A 14910-nucleotide genomic window follows, 5' to 3' on the forward strand; every position below is an offset into this window, starting at 1 on the left:
AATTACATTTTTTAGTTCTGATTTTTTCAATTTCAAACTGAATTAAGTTTTTTTTAGTTTTTATGTTTTCAATTTCAAATTAAATTCAGCATTTTAGTTCTGTCTTTTTCAATTTCCAAGTGAATTAAATTCTTTAGTTTTGTCTTTTTTTAAATTGAAAATTAAATTTAACTTTTTAATTCTGAATTTTTAATTTCAAATTGAATTCAACTTTTTAGTTTGATTTTTCAAATAGAATAGATTGAATGATAAATATTTATTTTATATAAATTGTTAATATTTAATACAAATTTTTTTTATTTGATATTCTTTCATTTATAGATTTATAGATTTTTTTTTATATTTATTTCATGCAAATTGTTTTACTTTGATATACATTTTTTTTTTATTTGATATTCAGATATATAACACAACATTTTTTCTATTCGATATTTATTGCATAAAAATTTTTTTTATTTAATTATTTATTTTATTAAAAAAATTTGTTCTGTGTATTTAAAATATTCATTTTCAACGTAGCAAAAATGTTTGATTTTCATTATTTTTCGTTTTATTTAATAAATTTTTAGAAATATTCAAACAAAGAAAAATTCCGTTGATGTGAACGTCAGAACTTGAGGAGCATTTTCTTTGATATTTATTTGTTACTAATTTTTTGTATTTGATATTTATTCGGTACAAATTTCTTTTTATTTAATATTTATTTGATGCAATTATTTTTTATTTGATATTTATTAAAAAAAAATTTTTTTTTTTTATTCATTTTTACATCAGTTTTTACAAAAAAAATTTCCAATTTTCTCTATTTTTTTGAAAATTGACATTATTGCTAAAATAATTAACGAAGGTAATTTTGAATGAAAAAAAGGCTGTTTCGTTTAATAATTAACTCACTTTTATGTTTTTGTAATTATTTTAAAAATAATTTCACATTTAATCAAAAGAATCTAGTAATTATAAAAATTACATAATCTACTTATCAATTATAATTCATTGTTCGCAAAAGCATAACTACGGAAAATTTGGTAATTTTTTAGTTTTTTCTTGTAATCTTAAATTTAATTTTTTTATTTTCTAAAGTTCTAAAGATGTAAATTGTTATATTTATTTTTCTATTTGTAAATTAAAAATTTTTTTTTAACTTTTCGATTCTTAATTTGTCTAGTGACTTTTACATTCTACTCTAATTATTAATTATATAATAATTTTAATTTTTCGTTTATACAAATTTAGATTCAAAAAGTTATCAATTATTTGCCAAAAAATATAAAATATAAATTTTTTTTTTTATTTTACAGTGGCATAACTGTTTTTGTCAAGTCTATGAACTTTTATTGAATTTATTTGTTCTTTTTTATAATGAATTATTTTTTCAATTTTTCGCACCTTAAAATTTTTAATTTGACACTTTCAGTTCGCAATTTGTATTTTTCCAACACTGAGGGAAAAATAAATATGAAATCTGCTTTTTATTTCTTTAATTTCTGCCGAGTTGGTAAAACAATACACAGATAGCAATTTCTCTGAAAATTAAGGCAATTTAGAATTCGTCAGAAATGGAAATAAAAAATAAAACCCGTAGAAAGCAGTTTTTACAATATTTTTATGATATTAATATTTTACTAAATAATTTTTGTATTTGATATTTGAACTATATAAATTCTATTTTGTTGGAGAAATTCTATAAAATATTTAAAAGAAATAAATGTTCGTAATTAGTTTTCTTTATATCTTTTTTTGCAATTTTTTTCAAAATTAATATTTTATGACATGGAAAATATTTTTTAAAGAGATACAAAAATGTTGCAAATCAAAAGGAAACTCTTTTTTATATACAAAAATCCCCTATGTAGCTCAGTGGTTACCGAAAAAAGATATGTCGCGTTTGATTTCAAGTCTGAATAGAGTGAGAAGACATTTTTTTCCTTTTTTCTTTTGAAAAACTTATCAGAGAAAATATTTAAAAATAGAAAAAAAATTGTAGAAAACATACTAGTTTTGAATTAGTTTTAAAAATAATTCAGAATAAAATTTCATAATTTATTGTAAAATATTTTTTTATTGATATTTAAAGGCGGAATTAAAATTCAATCAATTGAATTTAATTATAAAATAATATCGGAGAAATTTCTTCTCATAAAATTCAAAGAGAGATGTGTTAATAATTATTATCTGAAATTGTCAGTAATTGATGATGTCGATAACTGAGCAAAAAAAAAAAAAAAAAAAAAAAATTCACACTGTTCGATTGAATCTGAATTTACTTTTATAAATTAAATATTTAGAATACAGAAAATATTGAAAATAAATTTTATTTAAAATTTTGAAATTAAATTAAAAATAAGAAAGAAATAATGAGAAGTAATAAAATATTAAAAATATAAAATGTTAAAAATTTATAAAATATTAAAAATATAAAATATTAAAAATATTAAATATTAAAATTATAAAATATTAAAATTATAAAATATTAAAAATATAAACTATTTAAAATAGACAAACTATTTAAAATACACAAAGTATCGAAAATATTTAGAATTTAATTTTTAGAACGTCAGCAATTATTATTTATTCGAATACTGGAAAATGAGCTGAAAATAAGGCACACATTTTCGAATGTGAATTTAAGATTAGATGAATGTCGTTTTACATTCTGGACGCGTTCCAGTTTGATCTATGAGTCGAGCTCGCCAAAAGAGTAAATCACATTTGGGGTAAAGTTGAAAAAGAGCAGGAAAAGCATTATAGAAGATAAAGTGGAAGGTATTTAGATAAAAAGACGTTTGCCATCTACTCCAAAAGACGAAATCTATTACTCTGACTAATGAAATCAATGCTTTTAGATTTTTACCAAGAAAATTACGTTTTTTCTAAAAAAAAAAAAAAAAAAAATTAATACAAAAAGAAATATAATATTAATAATTAATTATAAAATTTCAAATGCAAATTTAACATTCAAAATTATTATCTCATGGAAATTTTTACTTAAATAAATTATTACTATTAATGAATAATTAACTTTATGCTAAAATACAAATTCATTGGAATTTTCAAATTAGAATTTAATTAATATTCATAATGTGTTAAAATTTCAATTAAAGTTTTCCATTAAAAATTTAATAAAATAATCAATGGAAAATAAATTTTTTATTATTTTGAAAATTCACTTCCTGATGTGTTATTGCTGGAATTTTTTTTTACCCTAATTAGAATGATTTCAAGTGATTAAATTTAGAATTTAAAATCATTAGAATGATTGGATTTTATAATCTTAAATAAGTAACAATAATCTTGTCGATAAAATGTAAATTTTTAATTAATTTGGAAAATTCACTTATATTTATAATAATTTTAAATAGTAAGAATAATTTTGTCAATAAAATGTAAATTTTTGATTATTTCGAAAATTCGGTTATTGTTAGAATTTTTAAATTATTATTATTATTATTATTATTAATTTTAAATTTGCGTCTTTAGTTTCAGATTAAAATTACTTCACGATGATGAATGATATTTTTATATATACTAACTCAATTATTTCATAAAATTAAATTACATTAAAAAATAGAATTATTTTTGAAAAAAATATTTAAATACCTATTTATTTGCAGGAATTGAAATATTTCAAATCATTTCACTGTAAAGACTTTTTGAAATTTAACTATGTATTTAGGGGAACATAGTCTAGGTCGGCCACCTTTTTGACTTTTGTTTATAACTTTTTTTTAAAAATGAATTTGGACAATTGAAGTATATGGTTGGAAAGTCCTGTTTAATAGGAACATTTTTTCTGTACAAAGTAAATTGACAGGTTTAAAAATGAAAAAGTTATAAAGATTTAAAAAAAAAAAAATTTGTAGTCCAGGTTGGCCATTACAGTTAAGGTCGGCCATGTTTAAAATTCAAAGGGCATTAATCGTTAAAAAATAAAATAACATGTTTGGAGTTACGGAAAATTGATTCTTTATTGTTTACAGTTTGTAACTTAATGAAATAACAAAATAATAACAATAAACAATATAAAAAAATAAATATAAATAAAAAAAGTTTTGCACTAAAATATTAATAAAATTAAATAAAAATATTAATAAGATGATCAATTATATTATGAGTTATACAGAATTGCAGTTTTTGCAAATGAAGTAGCTCGTCCTCAACTTTGTGCATTTTAAACACATAGTGGCCGACCTTGACAGTAAGTAACATTACCGAATTGTTGTAAACAAAAAGAAATACGTTTCGGGATTCGATTTTTTACTTTGTTTTCCTTTCAACCATGAGTCCCACAAATTTTCTGCATACTTGCCTTGACGATTCAATTTGTTTTTTATCTTTTATTAATGGTTTTTCACATTATGCACAAAACTTTTTTTGAGCTTTTTTTGTACCGACGTCACAGAAAACACAATTTTCGATTTTCCGAAAATGTAATTGAACAAAAAGTTAGGTTTCACTAAGACAAGCTTCGACAAAAATGCGCGTAGGTGGCGCTAGTGAACTTGACAAAAAAACGCGAGTGGCCTACCTAGACAGTAGGCCAACCTTGACTACATTCCCCTACTAAAAATTACAACTGCAATTCTTCCAAAATTCAATCACTTTTTTGTTGAAATTTTTAAATAAAGTTATTCAAAACTATTCATTTTATTTCAAAATAAAAATTTTAATATTATTATAGTTTTACAACAATTAAAATTTTTAATGATTTCAGTGTAAATTTTTTTTGAAATTCAATGACTTCTAAACATCTGAAATTTTAATTTTAAATTAATTCTCATAATAAAGTTCGATGGGAATTTAATTATTTAAATACAAAAATAAATAATTTATTAAATAATCGAATATTTCTTAAAATTAAATTCTTACAGAGTTTTAACAAATTTTTTTAAAAAATAATTAGAGTCTTTTGAGCAATTTTAATAAAATTTTCAATGATAATTGCATTCTTCCGTAGAATTTTATGACTTAAGAAAATCATTAGTTTTGCACAAATTAAATCCTTACTCTGGGAGTATGAAAGAAAGTAGTTTCAATAAAAAAAACTAATTTAAAAAAAAATAATTTAAAAAATCGAAGTTCAAAAGTATCACCTTTAAAAAAATCATCCATTTAAAATATTTTCATTTTTAATTTGAATAAGAATGAAAATTTTGTCAATAAAATACAAATTTTCATGTACACTTAAAAAAATGTATTAATTAAATATTTACTTAAATCAAATAATTTTTATTTTAGTCAATTAAATCGTATTTGGACCAATAATTTTCAGTATTTGAAGCAAATGCCATTTAAAATACTATTTCGAATCAAATAAAAATTATTTATTTCAAGTAAATATTTAATTGATAACAGTCAAGTAATCGGTTATTTTAATTAAATAAACTTTTTTTTCCAGTGTGCATTTTCTAATTTACGTCGCAATATAATATAATTGTTAGCATTTTTTTGACCTCAACTGAAATGATTTCGAGTGTTTCCTTTTCTTTTGTAATTTAATTAACAAATAATAATTTCATCAATAAAATTTCAATTTTTAATTATTAAAATAATTATTATAATTATAATTATTATTGTAATTATTATTATAACTTTGATATAAAATATTATTGTTATATAAAATTCGTTGACCCAATTAGAAATAATTTCACTTCCAAGTTTTTCCTCTTAATTTGAATAATTTAACATTTTGTTAAAGGTGACTAAATCTGGCACAACTTCATTTGCACAAAGATAACAAACAAGTTTAATTTTGAAGTCTAGTTGTATATATAATATAAATTGAGTGGGCAAAAAAGGTTCTATATATATAATAATAATAATAATAAGAATAATAAATCGTGCTTTATTAGAATTGAAATTCGTGCTCAGATTCAGTTATCGAGGAAACCGTAAAAGTAGCTCGTGTTTTGTTTTTCCACCGAATCGTAAAGAACGAGCTTCCTTTGCTTTAGAGATCGCTGTTGCGCCGGAAGCTCGCATGTCGGTTGGCAGTTGTCGCATAAGGAGAAACAGGCACTATTTTAAATGCAGAGAAGCGGGCATTACCGAGAGAAACATCGCAGAATCGATAACTCATTCTTAGGTTGTGTGTTGCTTAACTGTATGTATATGTGTGTGTGTGTCTCTCTCTCTCTCTCTTTCTCTCTTAAGTTTAGTGTATGAACCAACACTTGAACAATCGTGTTAACCGCTGTCCCAGATAGATTTCAACTTCAACTATACATCTAACGATGCTGGATTCAAAACAGCTTTTTTCGGATTGAATAAAATGATTGTAAAGGGGACATTACTTTTTTTTGGTATTGGTAATTAATTATTACTGGTAATTAGTGTTAATTGGTAAGAGTAACTAGTATTAATCAGTACTAATAACTAATTCAAAATTACTAGTACTAAAATAAATACTATATACTCTCACTAATTAATACTACTCTCCAAATTTCAATTAGTAAAAATTTTTACTAATTCGAATTAATGACTGTCTTTTTGCTTTTGAATTAGTAAATTTGATTAAAAAATTAGTAAAAGTAAATTTATTAATTAAATTATTATTTATTAGTAAATTTATTACAGGCTTCACAGTCTGTCCCCTATTTTCCTAAAAGTTCCCTTTTTTTTAATTTTAGCCCCTAAACGTACCCTATTTTGAAAATTTCCCCTAAATTTCCCCTATTTTGTTTCTTTTATCTTTTAATGATGAATTCACACCAAATTTAGCAAAGTGCCGTTGACACTTTCAGTTGAAAACTTTTATTTTGAAAATTATTTTCATAAATATTTTTTAATTCGTCGCAGGAATTATCTTGATAACCAACAAAATTCTCCCCATAAAATCAAAATTCAATTATTTTGATAAATATCAAAATTCTTCTCAAGAATTCAATTATTGTCAAAAATTTTAATTAACATCTTCCTTGGCAAAATTTCAATTATTTAAACAAAATTTAATAAAATACTTTGCACGAATTCAATTTTTTTTTATAAATTTTAATGAATATCCCGTCAAGAATTCAATTATTTTTATAAATAGCAAAATTTTTCGCCAAAAATTCAATTATTTTCAAAAATTTAAATAAAATTCTTTGCAACATTTCAATTATTTTTAAAAGTTTTTTTTTAAATAATAAAAATTCATTTACGAATTCAATTATTTTCATCGCAGAATTTCGAATATTTTTAATACAATTTTAAATAAATTCCATCCTTGAAAAATGCAATTATTATTAAAAATTTGATTAAAACTTGAGGAAAGAATTCAATTTTGAGAAACATTCAATTATTCAATAAAACAATAAAATTCGTTGCAATAATGCAAATATTTTCATAAATAACATTTAATTCGTCGCAGAAAATCAATTATTTTCACTCAAAATTTTCAAGTAATTTTGCAAAAGAATTCAATTATTTTGGTAAATATCAAAATTCATCACAAGAATAAAAAAAAGTAATAAAAAAAAGTAATAAAATAGAAAAAAATAAAATAAAATAAAGTAAAAAAAATAAATAAAAAAAAATAAAATAAAATAAAATACTTTGCCGAAATTAAATTATTTTCAAAATTTTTTAAAAATTCTCGTCAAGAATTAAATTATCTTTTTAAATAGATTGGAAAATTCTTCTCAAGAATTAAATTATTGTCAAAAATTTTTTTAAAATTCTTCTCAAGAAGTCAATTATTTTCCAAAATTTGAATAAAATTCTTCTCATGAATTCAATTGTTTTCAAAAATTATTATTTAAATTCTTCTCAGGAATTCAATTATTTTTTAAAAATTTAATAAAATTCTTCAAAAAGTTTTCAATTATTTTCAAAAATTGTTATAAAATTCTTTAATATAATAAATTTCATTAAAATTATAATTAAATTCCTTAAAAGAAATTAAATATTTTCAAAAGTTGTTAATACAATTTTTCGTAATAATTAAATTTTAAGAAACATTCAATATTATTTATTTTTGTATATTTAAATAATTGATTTCTCGTAGAATTAAATTATTGTTTTTTGTACTTTTAAATAACAATTCTGTAGAATTAATTTTTTTTGAAAAAGTTTAATTGAATAATAATTGATGTTATTGATTTAAAGTAGAATTTTAGTTAAAAATTCTAGAAAATTTTAATTGAATTGAAATGATACAAATAATTATAAAGAAATTACAGTAACAATATTCTTATAATAATAAAATAATGATTTTGTCAGTCAGTCATCTTCAATTATTATAAAACATAAAGAAATGGATCACTCCGAGTCGAAGACTCGGAGTTCTTTTTGTTTTATAATAATATTCTTATGAGTTGTTCAATTTGAAATTTTTGAGCATCTTAATTCCAATGAAAGAAAAATGATTAAATATTTATTTTAAATAAAACTATAGATGCTTTCGAATAATTTTACTTTTGAAGAAATTTGTAAGTAAATTTAATAAAACATTTTTTTGAGTATCTAATAATTTTTAGAGTGAATCAGAATATTTTTTAGGGTCAGGAAAAAAGTCAAAGTTGCATTTGGAAATCAGGGAAAAATAAAGATAAATTTTTGTGGCAACCCTGTACAAATAATTAATTATATTTTTATCTTTATTTAACCAATTCTTATGGTCCCCTAAGAGTCCCCTATTTTTTAATTTTCAGTCCCCTATTTCCCCCAAAATACTTTTTAGGGGCACTGTGAAGCCTGAGTATATATATTGACAAATTTAACTAATTTTAAAAGAATTTGAATTTTTAAAATTTTTCGAAAATCCAAGTTCGTTAAAATTTCAAATTAAATTCATTAAAAATTGAAATTTTATAAAATTTAAAATATTTAAAGTTTATTTATTTATGAGAATTGTAAACGCAATTCTTTTAAAATTTAATTTATTTTTAAATATTTAAATAAAATTATTCATTAAATAATTTTTAAGCAATAATTTTATCTTAGTTCTTTAAGAACGAAGTTATTTTGATAGAAATTATTTTCAGAAATAGAAAAATTTGAAGGTGTTTTTTTAGAATTCGTGGTAATTTCATAGTTTATGAAGCAAACAAAAAAACCAAAATTCAGAATTTTCTTAAAAGTTCTAAAAATTTAATTTTTTTCAAATTGTTGCTAATTTGTAATATTGAATAAATAAATAAAAGTAAAAGAATTCGTAATAATAAGGGAAAAAATTTGTAATAATAAATAAAAATAAAGCAATTCGTAATAATACAAGATATGAGAAAGAATAAAAGAGAGAAAAAATCTCCACATTGTTACAAAATTATTTTAAAAAAAGGAAAAGAGTTTTATTTTTTTTTTTTGAAAAAGTACGCAATTTTATTTTGAAATACAGATATTTTTGATATCGACTCTAATGAATCTCGGGTCGTCGTTTTTGAAAAACGTAAATGAACTGTTAAACATTTTATTGGCGTTTAAAGAACGAAAAGGAATGACTGTGATATTCATCTATCAAAGAGTTGGTCTTGAGAGCCTTTAGACGCTGGGTCCAATGAGCCAAAAGGTTTCAAGAGAGCCACGGTTTTCAAAACGACATCCATCATCATAAACAACCCCCTCCCCCTTCTCTCTCTCTCTTTCTCTCTCTATAAAGAGGCAAAAGTCTCACAGTTCGTCAGGATTGCCTCTATATAAAATTCTCCTTCACTTTTATATTAAATAACGATTCTCTCTGATCAATCACGTAGCCTTTTGATCTTTTAGACGAAAAAACCTTTTTGACATCGCCGCAATTTATTTTCTTTAATATTAATATTGTACTTTCTCTCTCTGTCTCTAGAAATAATTATTCATAAATTAATGTTATCATACGAAAATTTCAAACTATGAAACCCACTTTATATGAAATTTAGTTTCAATTTAATTTATATTCGTAATTAAATTTCACATTTAATTAAATGTATAGTGGAGAATTTTTTTTGCTGTTTAACTCGACTGAATTATTAGACCACATACAAGTTTGAGTACTATTAGCAAAGAGAAAGTAATATTAGCAAAAAAGAAACTCATTTATGGTTTTAATTGTCGAAAAAAGATGGAAAAATTAGGACAGTACCGGTAAAAAAAAATTGTTTAAAATTTTACTATAATTTCTACAAAATTTGTACAAAAAAAAAAATTTTGTACAAAAACTGTAGTAAATATTTGATAATTACAATAGAAATTCACACGATTTTTTTTATTGATATTTGATTCAATTTGGATATTTTTTTTTAGATTTGTGACACTAAAATATTTTTTTTTCTGTGTTTGAGAATTTGCATTACTTTAAATTCGCTGATACTTGGAATAGAAAAAATTATTCTCAAAAATTTTTAATTTTAAATAAAATTCTTAGAAATAATTCAAAGAATTTTAATAAAATTTTTAGAAATAATTCAAAGAATTTTAATAAAATTCTTTTAAAAGATTTAATTAAATAAAAAAAATTTGAATGAAATTACATTATTTTCAATAATACTATTTTTATTTTTATTTTTTTTAAAATTTCCCAAAGAAGAGTTCAATTATTTAAAAATTTTTTTGTAAAATTCTTCTATGGAAATCAATTATTTTTATAAATATTAAAATTCTTTTCTGGAATTCAATTATTTTTTAAAATTATAAAATTCTTCTCTGCGAATTCAATTATTTTGATGAATAGTAAATTTCTTGTCTGGAATTCAATTATTTTTAAAAATAATAAAATTCTTCTCTGAAATTCAATTATTTTTATAAATAATAACATTCTTCTCTGGAATTCAATTATTTTTAAACATTTTTATAAAATTGGTTGCAAAAATCCAATTATTTTCATAATTAATAAATCTCATCGCAGAATTTCAATTATTTTTAATACAATTTTTAAATTAATTTAATTATTTTTAAAAAATTTTAATAAAATTTTAATTCCAAAAGTTTGTCGAAATTAAATTACATTCAATATTTACTGTTTCAATAAAATTTCTCAAATGGTGTTCTTTTAAAAGATTTAGATATTTGAAAAAAATTTTAATGAAATAAAATTATTTTCAATATGTACTATTTTAATAAAAAATTTCCCAAAAAAGAATTCAATTATTTAAAAATTTTTTTTCTAAGATTCTTCTATGGACATCAATTATTTTTAGAAATCTTAAAATTCTTTTCTGGAATTCAATTATTCTTAAAAATAATAAAATTCTTCTGTGGAATTCAATTATTTTGATAAATAAAAATTCTCTTGTCTGGAATTCAATTATTTTTAATAATAATAAAATTCTTCTCTGGAATTCAATTATTTTTATAAATAATAACGTTCTTCTCTGGAATTCAATTATCTTTATAAATAATAACATTCTTCTCTAGAATTCAATTATTTTTAAAAATTTTAATAAAATTCATTGCAAAAATTCAATTATTTTTATAATTAATAAAATGCATTGCAGGATTTAAATTATTTTTAATACAATTTTTAAATGAATTTAATTTAAACTGTCTACTAATTTGAATTAGTGACTGACTTTTTGCTATTGAATTAGTAAATTTCACTAACAAATCAGTAGAAGTTACTATTTATTGGTAAAATTTACTAATTCAAGAGCAAAAAGTCAGTTGCTAATTCAAATTAGTATAAATGTTTACTAATTCAAATTTAGAGAGTACAATTTAAATAAAATTGATTTTTTGATGTAATTGAATTATTTTTAAAAAAATTAACGAAATTTCTTGATAGAATTCAATTATTTAAAAAAATTACAATAAAATTCTTTAATAGAATTCAATTTTAAGAAATATTTAATTATTCAATAAATTATTTATTTTTAGATTTAAATAATTGAATTCTCGTAGAAGTTTCTAATAAGAATTGATTTGAAATTGAATTTCAGTTAAAATTTTAGATAATAATTGAATATTAGAAGGATTTTAGTGCGAATTTTTAGATATAATTAAATTTCAAAAGTTTTTTAAATTTAAATCTTTGAAAATTTTAATTGTTGTAAAACTTTAATAATATTTAAATATTTACTGAAAAATAAAATGATTAAAGTTTAACAAAAATGATTCAACTTTTGTATAATTTAATGTAGAAATTCTATAAAATATTAGGTTTTTAAAAATTATAATTTAAATTATTTTTTTGAAGATAATTGAATTCCCGAAAGTAATTTTTAAAAAAATTGAAACAAGTAAAAGTTTTGTCAAATTTTAATTAAAAGAATCTTTATATTTGATAGAATTTAATTTTATTACTTAATAATAGTTGTAATTAATTTTAGTGGATAAAATTAGAGAAAAAAGAAGAAAAAGAGATTTTTAAAATGACTTTAAAGTAACCGATTATTTGAGTTAAAGGAAAAAAAATAATTTTCTTCTCAAGCTCTCACAATATAGAATAAAAATTGAATTAAAACGATAAACGAGAATTTTACTTGTCGAAAATAAATGTTAATTCTATCGCAATGAATTTTCCCTGCTAATTAGTAAAAAATTTTCTTTTTCATAATTTTTTCGCGCAGATTCAACATAATCCCTTCTATATATTCGAATTCTCTATCCGTTGGCAGCCACTCAACCTCGCGAGAGAGTTCTCTCTCTCTCTCTCTCTCTCACTCACTTGTTCAGAAATACCTATTTGATTTATCCCGGAAGTTGCATCCTCTCGAGAGCGGGTGCTCGAAATTGCTGAAAAGTACCGATGTAGTTCTATCATTGTTTTGCGTTCATTTAAAATACGTTCTTGCGGAAGGGAATGACGTTTGCGCTTCGTTAGTGTCGCTAGAGGCATTGCACCATTTTACTGGCCAAATTCAATCACAATCTCAAGAAAATTTACATCAATTTTTTTTTCTCTCATTTCTTTTTCTTTTATTGAATTTCGAAATAATGTCATCTCTTTTTTACTCTCAACTTTTTTTTTTTTGCTATCAGTCGAAAAATTTGTATAGAATTTGTTTTTACTTAAAAAATTTTTTTATTATAATTTATAATCAATAAAAGCATTTAATAATTTTTCTAGAATAATAAAGTTTTTTTTTGAAATAATTAAAAAATGAAAAAATATAAATAAATTGAAAAAATGAAATTAGTTAATTAGTATAATATTTTCTATCAAAACGTATCAAAAAAGAAAAGCATAATCATGACTAACTTCAGGTGTGGACAGATCGGACAGAATGAAAGAATGAATACGACGATTATTATAGTTAATTTATAATTTATTAATTTATTAATTAATTCGAGTTTTCTGTAATTTATTCGCTGTGAATTTAAACAATTTTTTCATCACAAAAAAAATTAAAAATATAAATATATCACAGTGGCAGTTTAGTTATAAGAAGAAAAACTTGCAATTTTTTTTTTTCAAAATCAGCAAAAGCTTTAAAATTATCTCTGAAAAAAAAGGAACTTTAAAACTAACAGAGCTGACAGAGTTATTGCTCGTAAAAGAAGATAGTACGATTTTTTGCTCGCTATTGACTTTTATATTCAATAACTCCCGAAAAATAATCGATTTTAGAAAAAATATTGACGAAATAATAAAAAATGTCATATAAGAATATGTGGAAAAAATGAAATTAGACACTTTTTTTTCGTAAATATCAGAAATATTCTTTTGTAGAAAAATATTTAGTTCATATTGTATATAAAAAAATATTAATATTGCATTCACTGGTAATCCTATTTCTTTAATATATATATATTTGTTTGCACGAATATTACTAACCTTTGTATATATCTTTTGTGCTCTCTTCCATTTCCAAGAAAACATTGTTGTTCACATTCTGAAAGGAATAAAAGAAAAATTTTTATTAAAAAAGCTTCTTAATTTATTTAATATTATGGAAAATAGTCAATAGTTGGTCTTATTAAAAAGAAAGGTACAACATTTTTTAAAAAAGTTATTTTTCAATTATAATGATAATAATGATAATAATAATAATAATAATAATAATAATAATAATAATAATAATAATAATAATATTAATAATTCAATAAAGAAATATATAATTCAATACTGAAATATACTTTTTACGGAATAATATATTCTTCCCCAGATTATCACTGTTTTGTAAAAGAAAAAAAAAACGAAAGAAAAGTAGCGTTAAATTCAAAGAATGATAAGAAATCTTGAAAAGAAAAACCTTTTTGATCTTCATCCGGATAAATGTTATTTTCCATTAAATTATCATTTCTTAATTCGTTTTCTGCTTTTATTAAACTTCCGATTCGCAGAATCGGGTGCATGGGACTCGTGGGAGAGAAGTTGCAAGTTTCGATTACTTTAATACTATTAATTTAAGTTGAAATTTCTGTAGAACTTGACGAAGAATGATGAATAAAGTTAGAGGAGGAAAGTAAAGTAAAAAAAAAATTTGAGAGCGAAAGAGAGAGGGAGAGAGAGAAAGAGAACGTTTAATGAATCCTAGATCGGGTTTGATAAGGTATTAAGAGAAGAGGAAGAAACTTCATATTGGTTCATTATTATTATATATATGTGTGTGATTTTATATTATGAGAGATTAAATATTAATGATTATTTTACGAGTAAAAGGCAAGTTAAATCTTTCTTATTTCTCGTTGAGAAATAATTTTACACTGAATTTAAGAATAATTAATTTCTTTTCTTGAAACTTGTAATTGTTCTATTTAGTCTTTTTTTATTTTTAATTTTCAACATTTTTTTCGAACTGGAATTTTCAATTTTTTTCTAATTTTAATTATCCATATTTTTTCTACTAAACTTTTCAGTAAAATATATTGAGAATTTTAGTTATTTTATAATTTTTAATTATCAATGTTTTTGGTACTGAAATTATTAGTTATTATTTTAACCGTTTTTAATCGTTTGTTTGATACAATATTGACTACTAAATTGGAAAAATTTTTATTATTTAATATAGAACTTACATTTCCTTCAACTTTTGCAGAAAATGTAACAAATATTGTGAAAAATGTAGTATTGTC

At 21.2% G+C, this 14910-nt stretch overlaps 1 protein-coding gene across 2 annotated transcripts in view; it reads right to left on the minus strand.

Moving 5' to 3' along the window:
• The window catches only part of LOC122509502 (protein artichoke-like), a 189994-nt gene that overhangs the window by 150314 nt on the left and 24770 nt on the right, over window positions 1–14910 (minus strand). For both annotated transcript variants that reach the window (XM_043623625.1, XM_043623627.1), the window contains exon 2: window positions 13670–13727. The gene's annotated coding sequence lies outside the window, so the exon portion shown is untranslated. The remainder of the gene's footprint in view (window positions 1–13669; window positions 13728–14910) is intronic.

The sequence above is a fragment of the Leptopilina heterotoma genome, unplaced genomic scaffold, assembly GCF_015476425.1.
Source record: "Leptopilina heterotoma isolate Lh14 unplaced genomic scaffold, ASM1547642v1 Lhet_60, whole genome shotgun sequence".
In the NCBI taxonomy this organism is placed as follows: domain Eukaryota; kingdom Metazoa; phylum Arthropoda; class Insecta; order Hymenoptera; family Figitidae; genus Leptopilina; species Leptopilina heterotoma.